The following is a 17,650-nucleotide window of genomic DNA, read 5'->3' as shown; positions in this document are numbered from 1 at the left end:
AATGGCATCAGAGTGATTTACACTAGTTCAAGATTAATGCTCATTATCGTACTCATATGGGCACTGCATGGATTACTGTTTGCAACATTTCACTGAAAAGCTAAATTATTCCAAAACTATCTCTCACAAATGTTAAACAGTTGCACCTGAGATAGATCATGTCTTAAATATTACCCTCAGATGAAAGTATTTGTGAATGGTCTCAAATATCATTGTTGACATTTATAAAGTCTTCCAGAGGGGTCCTATCAATAAGCAACTGTAGAAAAATATAAACATTTGTTCATAGTATTACTTTAGATTAAAAGCTTAATAAACTCTGGTGTAAAAACTAATTAAATAAATATTTTTCATCAACATATCATACTTAAAATTGACCTAAATTTTTCTCTTGGACAATATAAAGCTTTTAATACAGGCAGAATGAAAGTACATTCTCCTGTCTCAAGTCTCAGAAAAAAATAACAAAAAATGTCCCAAGATTTTTGGTGGTGACTAGTTCTTGAGTGGGATCCTATTTCCTTAATTTAACTAATGCCCTCATCCCTTGACTAAAGAAAGCAGATGGATTTGTCACTGGCAAGAACAGACAGGGTGTTTAACTTCTTCTGAAAGTGCTGGGTTTTTGCACCTCTTCTCCTGGAAAAATGTCTGTAATATTTCCAGCAGAGTGTTTCAAGGAAAGAAAGCTAACCCAGACCAGGGAAATTCACTGACACCATCAACAGAACAAAGAACCTTCCAGGTAGGTATGGAAAGCACTTTTTTTTTTTTCTTGTTGACTGAAGGTAACACTTATGTGCTATTTTGTGGTGGTTTAATGGAAAATGACAAACTTTTTTTTTTTTTTTTAATGGTGGATTTTATTTTTCTTTCTTTTTTTTTAATTTTTTTTTTTTTTTTTTTTTTTTAATGTTTGGGTTTTTTAGTATTACAGACTCTTATCCCCTTATTACCTATAAAATGCCTTATTTCTATTTACTCTTCACCAAAGAGATTAAGAGATTCTCTTGGATTTCTCTTTGCCACATGTAGCTAATTGTCTCTGCCTAGAAGGGCTGTTCTGGATATCCTGAGACCTGTCATTCTGGGGACATTTATGTAACTGTATAGGTAATAATCCTACCCTTAGTCCATGTGACATCTGTAGTTTTTTGTTGTTCCCAAATAACTTCCACACAGAGAGTAAAATGACTGGAATTTCCCTGACCCTTAAAATTAGTTTCTTCTATTTCCCGTGCCCCACATCTCTTTCACTACTGAGATTAAGAAGTTTATAAAATACAACTTGTTACAGTCATGAGGGATTACTACTATATATTATCACTCACAGCTCATTAACCCTGAAGCCCTGCTAACTAAGAAAATCCTGTCTAATGAGGTTTTCTTCACTGCACTAAAGAACAAAAGGTCTCAAAGTTTTGCCTATTACCAATCTCCCTCACATTATTTTTCCGTAATTAAAATAGAACTTTACGGCACTAAAATACGAACCTGGGTTTCTTCTACTCAAGAAAAAAAACATATCCATCCTTTTTCCAAGATTGCAAAGGATCTTTGAGCTGATAAATAGAAGGGAAATGCATTTCTAGTATTTTCTACCTTTTATCACTTGTAAAAAATCATACTACTTGAAATAAAGTATGACTTTAAATGGCTTCTGGGCATATTATACCTAATTCTATTTTGGTGTGAGCATCCCCACCTTTCAATGACATTAATAGGAGTCAGGCTAGTTTTCTTCTTGGTTAAATTAGGATTCTTTGTCAAGAATTTCAAAAGCAACTGGACAACTTGTCAAGTATCCCAATAATAAGTGTCATGGAAGAGTCCAAATTAGATTGTCTTGACAGGAGAAAAAAAAATCTATTTACTATTATTTGTATTATAGAAGTACTTAGCAGATCCAAAAGGGATTGAGAAACTCACTTTGAGACTTCTGAGACAAAGAAAATAATATTACAAAATAAATCATATTACATAAAACATTAAGTGTCCCAGATCCCAGTGATAGGTGAGCACATCATTATCTTTGTGGATTTTTTTTTTTTTAATGGAAATCAACAACAATTCTTCCATAGTTCATCGTTTGATAAACAACTTTCATGGTTTCAGGCCAATGCCTATATATCATGTATCACTCCATCCATTTTTATATATTTAATATCAAAGACTAGACAAAATATATAAGAAGAGGGTTGGTGAGATGTCAGCAACTGTTTGATTATTCAATCTACTGCTTATGATTCCTCTGTCACCACTGTGTTCCTTCAAAAATGTCACTGTAGGAGCTGGAGATGTTCTGTGTGCTAATGGCTGCTAGAAATCTTGTTCCTTAGAGCTTGTAAATAAAGTTTTAAATATGCATCTGGTGAGGTGTTTCTAACTTGAAGACAATGTTTGCTTACAGTTGATGAAGTCCTTCACAACAGGAACTCAGGGAGGTTCTGATACTCTATTGTCAGTGATGATTGATCTATCAGAAGCTAAAGGAAAGGCAGCTCATGCCACAGGGAAAAATGTGAAAAAACAGAAGAAACTTTAGAGGAAACCATAACCTCTGTGCAAGAATTTAAGGTGCTAAACTAAATTTCAGTAGCCTGTGCTGGCCTCTAGGCCTGTTGTGACCTCTGTAAACAATGCTATTTCTCTTCATTATTGTTCTAAATTATTTTATTTACATATCTGAAAGTGACTTTGTGTTCACCTCCTAAACCAGGAAGCCCCGTTGCCACCTTGGCTGCTGCTAATGCTCTCTATAGGAGACAGACTTTAATTGTAGCTTCTCTCAGATGTAAAAGATGGGCAGCTAAAAATATGATGAATCATAGGCAGATGTCCCCTGCAGAACTTTCCTCAGACAGCAATGTGAAACAAAACAAGAAAAGGCTTTTATGTATCTAATGTACTTTCATTACAAAGGACATCCACAGTGGCTCAGATTAGTATACAATTCAGTGCCTCACTAGTAAAAATGGGACACTCTGAAATCCTCATGTCTATTTTTGGCTATTCTAGTAATTTTGTCTGGTTCAAGTAATTGTTCTGTTTTTCTTTCCTACCTTTTTTTCTCATGGACTTGTTTCTTTGAGGTGTTTCCAGCGGGGAGTGGGAGAAAGTCTTAAAATGAGCTTAGTAGAAAAGATGCTTAGTGGATTAGGGGACTGTAATGATAAATAATAACTACAACTGACATTTTCCTTTCTCTAGCTTTTCTTCTTGTTTTTCATTATGAACTATGTCCATTCTTCTAAAATGGGCTTTTGTGAATGGGACTGAATGACAGTGCTAAGTGAGCAACAAAAGGAATTTTTTGTGTCTGTGGCCACAGTGATTGGTTATTGGGTGGTCACTCTACTTGTAGCACTTTGGGATTTCTTTTGCTATTCCAGATTGTTTAATATATTTTTTTATTTCTTTAAAAAGGGAAAAAAATATTATTCTCCTATACTAAATGTTCCATTTTAACATCTGAATGTTTTCTACTGGTTTTACCCTCCTCAGCTATGTTTGTTATTTTAATGTTAGCATTCAAAAATGTATTTATTATTTTGTCTGTTTATTTATTTATTTATCAAATCTTACATTGCCAGATAGCTTTCATAAAATAAAATAAAATAAAATAAAATAAAATAAAATAAAATAAAATAAAATAAAATAAAATAAAGTAAAATAAAGCAGAACAGAATAGAATAGAATAGAATAGAATAGAATAGAATAGAATAGAATAGAATAGAATAGAATAGAATAGAATTAAATTAAATTAAATTAAATTAAATTAAATTAAATTAAATTAAATTAAATTTAAAAAAAAATTTAAAAAGGAACACTACATTTTCACAGTCCTCTGTTCACAGATAGACTTTTCTTCTGAAAGGAATATCAGGTGTTAAAACTGAGTATTTCTCTAGCTGAGTTTGATGTGATGTGGTCTGGTCTCTTCAGGGGTACAAGCACATCTGCAGCACTGGTTTCAGCACCCCCAGTTCCCATGGGCTTACATGGATGATGAAACTAAGCATCCTGCATGAAATAGGATGGATCTTTCAGGCTTTAGGTGCAAGCAGCCCTTTCAAAAAGGGGTCTGCAGCAGACCTGCTAGGTGAGCTAAATAGAAGCCTCCATCCACTTGAGGCTGTGATAAGCCTCTCTCTGCTTGAACTGGCTTAAATGTACATTGCAGCAGGTTTTACTGTTAACTTCTCCTTGGCCTTCAACAAGTAGTCAATAGCCCTGCAGATTATATTCTCCTCTGCCATCCTGATTGCTGGAAGCATTCATCCAGAACTAAGCCACTACAGTAAACAGAGTGGGGTGCGAATTTTTCAGCAAAACACCTTTTCATCAAAAAAAACAGGTGATTTGTTGAAACTGAAATCTCACAGAAAATGGCTGTGTTCATCAATTTTTGTTGTTGTTGTTGTTGTTTTGTGATGGCAAAAGAAAGAGCTGTGGACCTACTGTTTTTCTTTGAGTTGGTTGAAGCAAAAAACATTTTCCATTTCAAAAAGTATTTGAGCAAATGTCAATGCAAGATTACCCTATGAAACATAATTTAATAAAAAAATGAGTACTTTTATTTATTTTGACTAAAACAAGTACTCTTCCTCCCATGTTTTCAGTTTTTATTTACTTTTTAAGATCTTTGTGCTATTTGAGACTAAACCAGGATGTTTTTGGTAGAATGAAGAAACAGGTTCCTATATTCACATAGAGAGGATAACCAAGAGTTTAAGGAGATTCAGTTTTCTTTTCAAATTACTAGGGAAAACATCTAGTAGACAGTTCTCCTGAATACTGTGGCTCAAGCCAACTTTTGGAGTCTAAACATGGATTTAGGTTATTATTTCTGATTATTCTGAATAAAAATAATTTACTTTAAGATAATTTTGACGAGAAACGTGAAATTTAAAATGGAGAGAAAGTAATATCCGAATATGCTGCTCATTGAATGAAATACCAAGATAAAAATGTTACATCATTGTAATAGGCATCTACAGATTTGTCTTGCAATGAAAATAGAACAATTGGTTAATTTTTGTTTCTTGGAGCTACTGAACTTTTCAAATCCATTTCTTGAGAAATTGTGATGAAGAGAAATAAGATGGAAGGCTCATGGTGTCTTGAGATGAAGAGTGGACCTGGGAGAGCAGAAAATATTTTAGTAAATTAAATTCTAGTAAATATTTTCACCACGAATTCAAGGGAATGGCATAAAACTGTGTTGCCTAACCTGAAGGTACATAATGAGGAAATCAGAATTGCACTACTCAGAACTAGTGGTCAGACTTTACACTAGAAAATCTTCATGGCAAAACAAGACCTTGTTAAATTAAAGAATCTGATAAGACTATTAAAATATTAAAGCATGAAATTTAAAAGCACAATGAAAAAGAGAAGGAAAAAAAAAAAAAGAAGAAGAGAACATGTGTCACAGTAAGGGACAAAAAAGGCCTCTTTTGCTTGCAGAAAAAAAATAGCACATACAGTTTGCTAGCCTCAGCAGAAACTAATGTGAGGTGAAGGAAAGCGTAAAAAATGAAATGATGATAGCAAATTAATATGGACCTTCTGAGAAAGCAGACCAGGAAGTGTTTTTTGTAGATAATAGAGACCCACATAAAAACAGGCTGGAATACTGATGATGAGCTTTTTGCAAACACCCCGGTGTTGAATGAGATAGAAAATGTACAGCATGTTATCATCTAAAAAGGGCTTGTGCCCTTTTTATAAGGCTGCTTCATCCACTGAGGAAACCAGTCAAAAAGATCAAAGGCTGCGTTGGGTTTAGTTCTCCCCAAGAATCTGAAGCTGAATGAAAAATAGAAGCAACCACAGAGTGTCAAACAACATAGAGGATCTCAACTGAAATATTCTGTTTTCTCCCCAATCACTAGTGTATTAGCTAAGCAGAGATAAAAGAAAAATCATTATAATCTTCATAATGCTAGCCATAAATTAGAGACACATGGACTGCAAAGCAGGAGATTTCTTCTTAGGCTGAGGTTTGTATTTACAAGTGAAGGGAACAGAGGTTTGTCTAAAATCAGGGATCAGATTTCCCAGGGACAGTAGATGACGAATTATCAAAGTATGTAGAGATAATGTTGGCAATGGCATATAGCACTGGGGATTGAGATAAATGCATTGCTGCTCTGTCTGATACTGGAACAAATCTGAAAGATATACAGAAAAGGATGAAAATGTTAAACCCAGGGTCTGTCTAATCACTTCCAACTTTGGTTAGTCCCTGGGTTCCTATGATTATGTTCTCTGCAGGCATCTCCCTCACTCCCCAGCACACAAACACGAATTCTCAGCTTTCCAGGGTCAGGGGAGGGTGGCAGACACAATCATTCCAAGGACCTTCAACAGCTTCACAGCAGTAAATGAACTCTGAACATGAAATGGCCATTTCATGAGAAATACTTTGTAATATGCCATTAGTGAAATTATTCTCCTGTGCACACAGAACCAGGTTTTTGCTCTTGAGGCTGTTTTTGAGGTTGAATGTTGCAACTGGCTACACAGACCCCTTCTGAGGACAACTCACACTTCCCATTTGGCACTAAACATCCTGAAAGTGAATGTGAAAGCTGGTGTGGTGATCATTGTCATGACATCAAGGAAAAAAATTGGTCTTCAGATCCTTTACAGTGTGAATTAAAATGTCAATCCCTCAGGAATGCAGAAACATTCCATCTTTCTGAACTGATCACCAAAAGACTTTTTCCTTTATCAAGTTATTTTTTTTCCTTATTTGTTAAAGTATAAAGAGCCATTGTTCAGGTGGCAGTCCCCAAAAGCAATAATGTTTCTTTCCTTCTTCTATATTATTTTTATGCCTCAATATTCCATTATGATGCTGATAGATCTACTACACAGCTCCTCAGCAAACTGAGGCAGTGTGATCTCTACTGATGCCCATGGAAGTGGAGAGCCCTGCTCCAAATGAAACATGGGGTTTGGGTCAGATCAGCAGTAATCTATTGCAGTGTGAGCTGTCTACTGGCTAGGGCAAGCTGGGATTTAGTTGCTGCAAAATTCTTGGATGAATCATGCTAATTTAGAAGAAAAAAGGGATGGTGACCAACACCAACCTGCTATTCCCATCAGAGAAAACATCCTGAAAAATGTAGGGCGGCCTCACACAAAATTACAATGAATTATTTCAGATTTTTTTAGATGTTGTTGCTCTCTTGGCCTCACCTCAGGTGTGTGTTAGTGGGGAGCATAGAGGAGTAGGGGAGTATTTTAACTCCTCCCTCACAGATATTAATGAAAAAAAGAATAGACCACAAGACACAGATTTTCTGTATCACAGTTATCCAAATGAGGACCTATTTCTCTTTCAGAAATATTCTTTAGCAAGTACATTAATTGACTCGTCTGCAAAAAAAACCAAAATCAAAACCAAAAAGAAAAACCCACCCCCTCCAAAAAAAAAAAAAAAAAAAAAAAAAAAGATACAGAACAACAACGCTATTTTCAAGATTGGTTTGGTTTTGTTTTTTTTTCCCTTCCTAATATTTTGGTCATTGCACTACCTATATTATTTCTAGAAATGCAGGAGTCCATACAACTAGAAATTTTGTGTCACAGTGGAAAGACTTAATACAAATTAACTTGATATTTTCACATAATAGCACATATCCATCAATGAAAATTAGTTTGTATTACAAAATTTAATAAAGAAAAGTATTTCATTTACAGGAAGAATTGTATGGATTTTATCTGGTTATAAGGTTTATTCTTTTCTTTGGTTTTGCTGTTTAATAAAGTTAAGCCAACAGAAATATTTTATGTGTTTGTGTAGATTCTGAAAGCTCCTTGATTTTTAAAAGGTAAGAAAAAAGCTTTTAAACATGTTAGCTATAAAAATGCTTTTAGTAATGTCTTTTTATTCCATTAAAAGTTGCTTGCTATCACTTCTATTAATAATAGTAAAAATGAAATAGACTCATATTCTGTACTGGATTGAACAGAATATTTTATTTAAGCCTGAATTTCCCTTTAGAGTTCCTGAAAATGTGGAACAATAAACACTTGTTTTGAAATACCCCAACTCATGCAAGAAACTAGAATAATCTTTTTTTAAATTTTTTTTTTAATGTTATCTAAAATGCCCTTAACTTATATCTCAGCTCTTCCCCTCCAAGGTTTAAGGGAATCTCAGTGTGGATATAGACTCAAATCTCTTATGCTTGTCCTTAGTGATAAAGACATCAAGAATAATATCATATAACTAATGTTATGGGACCCTTGCCCTTTGCTGGTATTGCTACATTGGGATTTATGGAATATTTTGACTTGGATCATGAGGAGAATAAAGGCTTTTTTGACAATGTCCGTAAAAGATGTGTGTGTTTTAGCAGTGACTGAGAGGGAATTCCTACTCTGTTAATTGTGATTACTAGCCATGTTTTGTAAACTTTGCTTCGAGGTCAGGATTTTCTAAAAATTTTACACTTATCAGAATATTTGAGGAATAATGTAGTGAGCAGCACTCAACAGTGTGTTAATGTAGAGAATGAGGAAATACATGAAAAACAGTGTCTAATGGAAGGTGTCTGTGGCATGTGGGTTGAAAACAAAGGATTTTTAAGGTTCTTTGCAAACCAAACCACTCCAGGATTCCATGATTAAGTGACTGAAACACTGAGGGAACCAGATCTCATTCTCCACTGAGGAAGAAGAAACTGGACCATGATTCCAGGCACTGAACAAGACTCTTTGGAGTCTCCCCCTTTTCATCAAATTTGTAATGGTTCAAGCACATACTGAGATGTTCAGGGAAACTAAATTGCAGGGTAGTAACAATTCGATGGCATAGGCTTTGTATTTCAACACTAAGCTAAACACAGCTATGAAATAAGAAAATAGGTCAAATATTTCAGAAGATCAATCACTCTGGGGGTGATCCTTCTTTCTCCTTTTTTTTTTTCTTTAATTAAGTCTTGCTAGCTAATGCCAATGTTGCAAATGACTCTAAATGAAAGTGACTTCATATCAATGTACACTTTAGCTTTCAAAACATCCTGAGCTGAATAAACAGAGAACTGATGCTATGATCTACCTCCACTTACAGTGAACTTCGTATTTGCCTAATCTCCTTACCATTACATATTTTCTCTAGTAAAAAGCCTTGCATGTTTCAAGCTGCCCAAAAAACAGGTAGGCACAAAATTATCTTTATCTGGAAATCCCAAGCTACTGATTGTGGCAATTCATAAATAATCCTCTTTTGGATTCTCATAAAAAGAGGCATTTTCCTGAAATATCATAAGGATAGTCAAAATTGTTAAGGACAGTATACTTCCTAGGGAAAAACATGACTCTGTCCTGGTTCTGTGCTAGATTCTGTGATAGATCTATATAGAAAGAATCTGACTGCATTTGCCTAGGAAGGGATGGAAAATAGCTGGTTATCACCACAAGGACTATAGCTGTAACTGTTCCAAGCCCTTAGTCTGGGAGAAAGACTTGAACTGGAGTAAAATCTTTCCTCAGACCTGACTAAATATATATTTTTATATTTCCTGTATCAAATCTTATACAACAGACAATTGTAAGCTTTTAGGCTGGTTCATTGTGCTCTGCTATACCTGACAGTTGGCATTCCTAATGTCCATGTGAAGATGGGGAACACTTATGAAAACCATACATGGAGCATGAACCTCAGTTTCAGGACAGCTCTCTAAGCATAAAGGAATTATGTAGTCTGTGTTAAATTATTTCAGTCTTTTGTGGCACATCTTTATACAATAAGAACTGGAAAGTGGGACTTAACCTTTACTTTCTTATATCCTGTGCAAACTTTCTAATAAAGAGTTATATTTGGTGATCCTTGTGGGGTTTTGTTTGACTGGGGATAGGGGGTGTATATTAGTGTTTTTTAGTTTTTGTTTGTTTTGGTTTACACCCTATTTTTGGCCCAACAAAAATCTAAGCCTATCCAGAGATCCAAGATATTTTTTGATCTTTTGGAACCTGAAGGTCAAGGTGGGAACTTTATAAGGGCAGAAAATACACTTTGGATGTTGCCCTTGTAGAAGCGTAGAACATAAATATATATTAAAAAAAAAAAAATTAGCACAGAGTATAAACTACTCTAAGCACCCCGTGTAGATTAGCAATGAAAGTCCTCACCTTTTAAAATAATAGCAATGCCAGTCTTGGAGTGTGAAGAGTGCTTTGAATTACAATGGATTGCCGGATGCATTAGCCACAATATCAAATGCAGTCAAATTAAAATGTTCCCTTCTGACATTTTCAATTAAACCCCATCAAGCTTCCAAACAACCTAGGAAAACTAAATAGACTGTGTGAGCTGACAGAAAAGGCAGCACGATATCTTCTCCTTCCAAAAATTAGATTAAGCATCAATGTTGTTGCAAAACTCTATACCAAAACATTAAACAATTAAGAACTGGTGTAGCTATACTAACCAGTGGCCCATCCACTCTTGAGTTGCACCAATTGCTTGTGACAGAGGCCAAAAATGAACTCATCAGAGGAAGAAAGAAGAATTATAACTGTTAAGACTTTGTGATTTCATGATGTTTTCCATTCAAGTACCTCTAAGCCAAATTTTATTTTGGTGTTTCTGTGGTTCCCTTGACCTAACATTGTACAATTTCTAATGTTTGGTGGACAAAAACATTAGAGTTTGAGAGACAAACATTGAGTTTGAGAGGTGATATATAACATTTCTCAGAAGTGGGAAAGCAGGAAGCTGCATGGCCATGTCAAGGTGAGAGGAGATTTCTGATACAGCATTGTAAAGATAACCAGCACAGTTTGGGGACTCATTTATGGAAAATGAAATCAATATTCCCTGTAACCTCTCAGTCAAGAGCCAAGGATTATAAAGCAGAACTCTTGGACCTTGGAGAGTGGAGGACAAGAGCTGTTTCATGAATGATCCATACAAGGAGAACGATCTGAAGGAGAAGGTGGCAATGGCACAAAGGTGCTAACAAGTCCTTGTAGGTAAGGCCTGAAAGGTGTTTCTGGCCCAAGTCAGGCCAGAAAAATTCTTTCCACAACAAGGATTTTTGGAAATTTAGTGACTTTTCAAGTAGGACAGTCCTGCATCTCCTCAGAACAGCCTCAGAAAGATTTGCCTGAACTGGTCTTCGAGTCACCCAAATCAAAAGTCATGTTAAGATAATCAAGGGTTAGACCATGTCTCTGTCACCATAAATGTAAGAGAGAACTGTGAGCTTCTCTGATTCATGGAGTCTTCAGCTCTGTTCTGGAAGGGTGAAGGAAAATGGCACCAGGTTTAGAGAAACAGTCTTTATTTCTGGTCCTCAGCTAGAACTAGTCTAAGGCACGCTCTTGTACTCCTAGCACCCAGGATGTTCCAATTTGCATAGTGCAAGCAAAAAGGAAAATCAGGTATTAGTTTTTAGGTGCTGGTTTTGAGTATACAGTGTGGAAATAACCCAGAAATAGGCAAGTGAAATAATACAGATTTTATTCACAAGGGTTTTACTTTTAGAAGTCTTGGTAAAGATTCAGCTTCTCTGCTTAACATTTACAGCTGTATCTACCCTGAAAGAAAGCCACAGAGAACTCACAAATCCATGCAAGGTGTTGACATGTCTAGTTTTTTGTGTTTAGTCAGTCCCACCTCATCTCTGTGCTGTTTCTTCCTGACTTCACCCAGTCTTATCACAGTAATAAAATCTCAGATGCATTATAGATCAGGTAAAAGGTAAAGATTAATCTGATATACAATAATTCTAAATTAATATAGAATTAAAAAAAAAATAAAAAAAAGAGTCGTTTTACCAAAGTCCCCAAAGGCACAAACAGAAAAAAACAGAAAAAAAAAAATTAAAAACCCAAACTAATCAACCAAATAAAACCCCAACAACAAAACTAAAAAAACCCTCAATCCTCCAACAAAACAGATGGAAGCACCTTTGAAATAAGTGCAACTACATTTCAGTTTAGATCTTTATTCTTGCAAAACTTAATATTTTTGAGTTCCACATCTTTTTTTTTTTCATCCTGCTTCATTTTCATGCTATCTTTTTCCATTAAGCTCACACAGTGTCTGACTATGATGAGGACAAACTTCTGGCACTGTTGTATTTGTAAAAGAAACATGCACACACAGCTAATAAGATTTATAGCACAGAAGCATAATAAATCAATGCAGAATTGAGTGAGTTGTATTAGGGGAAAGTGAAAATAAGATTTCTCGTTCTGAAATGGATCATAAGGCCAACTGAGAATTGGGTATTGCCTGAGAACTGGTGTGTAGTACCTGTTATTTGTTACCCTTTTTCTGCATTTTCAAAGTAGACTTTAACACCTGAACTTATTCCTTCTAATTAAAAAGAGGACAACTGAGGTACCCAAGTGAGGAACAAAATGAGATTTATAAATGAGAAATTAAAAGACCAAAAGGACTTTCCAAGAGATGTATTTTCATTGTGTGATCAGCCTAGTCAAGCAAAACTTCCTACAAGAAAAATACCTAGTAGTTATAGAAATTCTAAGCAGTTAAAAATATTTTTATTAATTTTCTACCAGCCCTATTTAGACATATTATTTTAAAGATGAAAGGTGAGAATATCAGAGGCAACATCAGCTCACACTGACTCTGATGTTCATCAGAAAGACCCATAGAGTTAATCTGATTGCAGATTTCAGGTTTTGAAAGCACAGAATGTACACAAATGAGTATTATGAATAGGTGTTTATGTCACAATACTTGCCACAATACTTTTAACTTACTTTTTTTTTTGTTTAGTTTGTGGTTAAATTCATCATAAACAAATCTTCAGTCTGAATCCCATACTGGTAAAGTGCCATGTATAAAAATTCAATTATCCTAAGCTCAGTGGGAGACAAAAAGGGTAAGAGAAAAAATGCAGTATGCACTAATAAAGTTTCTTGATTAGTTTCATAAAAAAGGATGGTGGATATATAAGATGATCAAGTCTTCTGACTGCTGGTTGAGTCCCTGCTGGCATTATTACTTCTCGTTTTTCTTAACCAAAACCATAAACTTCAAAGGAGTACGGGAAAAAGCAAAAAAGGAAAAAAAAAACCAAAAACCAAACCAAACCAAAACCAAAACCAAAACCAACAAAAAAAACCAAACAAAAAACCCAAAAAAAAACCAAAAAAAGAAACCAAATAAAAAAAAAAACAAAAAAAAACACAAAGCAAAAAACAACACAAAACAAAATAAAACAAAACAAACCACAAAACAAAACAAAACAAATAAAAAAATAAAAAAAAAAAAACAAAAACACAACAAAAAAACCCCAAAATGAAATAAAAATAAAACACAAAAAATACCCCCCAAAAACAAAAAAAAAAAAAAAACCAAAACAAAACAAAAAAACCCCACTAAACTAAAGCTTTTCCTGCTCAGCAAATTACCAGGACAGATACTTTGACACAGATTTGTGGAGAGACTTGATTGTCTGAATCTGGGTTTTAGGTATTTCACTTGCAGCTAGAAATCCTGCTTTCAAGAGAATGACCAAACTAACAGCAATTGCACTCTCAGCTAAGTACCACCTCATTCCCACTATGAATCTAGGACAGAGATACTGCCAACTGTCAAATGCTGGAGGATGAGTAGATAAATAAATCCACCCATTAATCGTTTCATATGGTCCTTTCCAAAGAAATATATCATCTACGAGATTTAATAATGAGTCTCAAACATTTTCTACCTGTAATATTGGATTGTGTCATATTTCTAGCTCCTATTTTTGGTTCCCTTTAGATGGATGTGCTACAGAATAGATAAGACCACACTTCTGGCCTGCCAGATAGTATTAATTTATGATGTTCTCTCATCCTTCCCTGGTGCTTTGGATCAAACAAAGGCACTGTTTAAATAAATAAAATGTAATGCAATGCAATTAAACATTTTCCCATAGCTGTTAAGATCAAGGCAACTAATAATTACCTGATGCAACAATTTTAAAACCCATGACAGACATTTATATAGTTTAGTGATTACTGTCATAATGTTATGCTATCGAGCCTGGCTCTGCTCACATTATTCAGTTAAGAACATAAAGCACAAGTAGCAGCAGAGGTAAGATCAGCAGAAATCAGCCCATCACCATTATTAATTCAATAGAAATATTTATGGATTTGTAAGGCTGGAAGGAACAGTTATAGTATAGTCTCAAGGTCTTTCTCTTGAACAAAACCTATAAAATTCACTCAGCAATTCCATCACCCATCTTAATATTTTTTATTGAAAACAATCATTCCAATTTTGCAGGTCCCAGTTTATGAAGACAGGGAAATCTCCTCACCCAGAGAGGGCTGAAGCATTGACCAGCTAGGAAGTCACACAAGAGTTCTGAAAAATGCCCTTGCATCTCTTCAGAAAAATCCATTATTTAGATGTGTACTTTTTGCTCATTAACTATAATAACACTGTTAAATCATCCCATTTCTTAGAGGTGTAAATTTGGTGGCTAAAAGAGTTATTATAAAGCAAAATTTGCACAAGCAGTGGGTATATCAGACATATTTTCACTTTGTATAACCAAAAACCTAAATGTTTTCATTAGAAAAATACTTGGGTGAGCACACACTTACAAGAAATATACACACATTTCCAAAGAAACAGAAATAAGTTTTAACTAATTTTTTATATGGAAGGTATTTTGAATCCAGTATAAAATTCCGAGCCAAAGAGAAAATCCTGAAAATATTTTCTATCAAATTGGCCTAGAGAAATTTGTGATAAACCAGAAAACATTTTCAACTTTTATATAACCTGATGACTCAGGCATTCAACAGGAATAACTGTATTTATTTCTCTACAATACCTATTTTTTTGTTTTTATGGCAATCTTTCCAAACTTCCAAACTGTTTGCTATTGTAAAATTAAGACTTTTTTTCTTTTGATTTCTATTTTATTGTCATGAAAGTTATAGAAACCTTCATTTCGCATCACAGAAAATTTCCTTTGAAGTCTCACGGGGAAGAAATCAAACAAAAGAAAACCACTGTACTTTTTGTATCACAGAATCACAGGGTTTGGCTAGATCAGTAATTGCTCACTTTTGAAATGTCATCTCAGGGAGTCATCTCACCTCTTTCAGCTGGGATAGCTGTGCTGATTCATTGCAATTTGTTTTTTTGCAAATGAAAATACACTTGGCCTGACAGGGTTGTTTTTTCATTTTTCTATTGTGTTCAACTCAAGGCTCCTGATGAGCCTTGCTATCCCTGTGAAGGGCTGTATATGGCCAGGAAGGAATGTATTTTAAATTGCATGATGACTTGAGGAGTAAAACAACAGAACAACGAAATGCAACTCTCCTGCAAACATGTCCACTCAAGACCCCATTTCTCTCTTTAAGGTTTACAGGGAATCTTGAAGTGCCATGGTGAAAAGAAGCCCAAACCACCTCTGAATGCCAAAACTCTGACAGCAGATTTTTTTAAAGGCTGATTTAACCTAATTTATTTTTTCCCCCTGGGAGAAACACTCCTGTCTCGACACCCATGGTCCTCCAAAGGAATCAGAGAAGTAAGTGATGGTGGAGTCTGGAGGCAGAACAGGGGCTCTGCCTCCTCCCTGGGCCTCCTGCTCCTTTCCCACAGTCGCATGGCCTGGGGGTTCTGCACCAGTTGCTCTCCAGATGTTCCAGACTGCATCCCTACTGGAAGGTTGCGACAAAGCCCCTGAGAGCTGAATGACAACAATCTGTCAGCTAGGCATCATCATAATTTCTTTTCCATATTCCATTATTCTGCACCTTATGTCACTGTTTTCAGTTCCTAAATTACCCATTGGTTTTTTGTTGTTGGGGTTTTTTTGTTGTTGTTGTTGTAATTTTTTTGTTTGTTTGTTTGTTTTCCTGTGCATCATTTGCAACAGTATTTTTTAATTTTAATGACATTCCACTGCTGAGACTGTTCTTCATAATGTCAGCACATACTTTTCCCAACCCAAGGTGGTGAGGAGGGAGGAGCAAAGAAAAGAAAGAGAGGGAAGGAAGGAGTTAGGGAAGGCAAGAATATATCAATTATTCAGAAAGATCCAGAGGTTCAGGATGCGATGACACCGACAGTAGGAAGTATGATAAATGCTCTGATTTACATCCAACTCCCATTAGATAGTTTCAGGAAATTATGATAAAGTGATTATTTACAAGCAAAACCTTTACAACTTAATTAAATAAGGCTAAGTTTCTGATTTGAGAGGAGATAACAGATATAATAAATAGGGCCCACTTTCCCCCCCTCTCTGATCAATGCTGAGGCATTTTCAACTTCAGAATCATTTGTACAGCTTATTATGTATGTGCAAGTTACTAAGAGGGTACCCTCAGGTCCAAAGGGCAGGGAGAGATCAAGGGGGCTCTGTGGGACTATTTTTGATTAGTTAGAGTTGAGAGATATCCCAGTGTGGGTCCTCAGGGCATAGAAAACTGCAGTACACCTCTGTTCTAGTGACTATTCCTGGAGAATGGGAGTCCAAGGATGAGTTGGAGGACTTTTGTTTTCTTTTTTTTTTTTTTTATCAGAAATTTGTGGACAGTTGGTGTTGCAAGAAAAAAAAAAAAGGATGATCTTCATTTTGTTATGTCTTTGCTATTTCTGTGTTGATTTACTCTGTGGTTTCCTGTGTTCAAGACACAAGCAGATGAGTTTGGTCCTTTTGATTTGGCTATGTGGATATGCACAGGGCCCAAATTAAAGTATTCACAAATATCAAAATTATTACACAGATACAAACATCCCTTGTTAGTTATCCTCACTTATAGCATTTCATCCCTTATGGATATACAGGATCTCAGTTTTCTTAATTTTCCAGATACAATAGAAAATCTCTCTTTTCTTTATTAAAAAGTTATTGAAGAAGAGTTCACAAAACAAAAGCAAGGAGAATCCTTTCATTTATGTTAGAAGGTTAAATTTGAGGAATAGATGGCTGGAATAATGGATTACACATTGTGAGGATTCACACACACCACCCTACATCCCTGTTACATGTGTGAAAATATTTCAGGTCACAAACCGTTCTCCAAAGTTTCATCTTTCCACACTGTTGTATAATATAAGGGTGGCCAGCACTGTTCCTTCAGGATCTGGTGCTCAAAGTGCTCTGTCTCATCTTTTTAATCCCTGTGTAGTTTTGGGGATTAGGCTGAGGTCTCAGTTAAAGACCAGTGGCTTTTGCATCCTTTAAGTTGGTGAAGGAAGAGAAGTGGCAGTTCTGGAGAATAACTGGAGGCATCCTCATTGCTGAGAGTCTTGACAAGGAGCCTTGAGGTGGAAAATCTTCTGGAGACACCTCAGTTAAAGCACCAGAAGTGGGATGTGAGCTATAAATGCCTCACAGTGCAGATGTGCAGCCCTGGACAGCCCATGGCAGCTGAATGCCAGGGGTGAGAGAAGATTCCCAGCAGAGAGTGCTGTGGGAGAGCAAACAGCCTGGCTCAAGAGACAGGGTGAGCATGGATCAAACCTCTGTCTTTGTAGCCCAGGGTTCTACTTGCAAATAATGGGATTTAGAAAACAGAGGTGTGATGAGGCAGAACTAAATAGCCTTTGTGAGGCATTACTGAGGAAGAATGTTGCTGCAAGTAGTCATTAAATGAGGGAGATTAACAGTGGAGAGCTGTAGCTCCCAGAGCAGTG

Source organism: Erithacus rubecula (genome assembly GCF_903797595.1).
Source record: "Erithacus rubecula genome assembly, chromosome: Z".
NCBI classification, from domain to species: Eukaryota; Metazoa; Chordata; class Aves; order Passeriformes; family Muscicapidae; genus Erithacus; species Erithacus rubecula.
The sequence above is the reverse complement of the archived record's forward strand: the minus strand, read 5'-3'. Positions refer to the sequence as shown.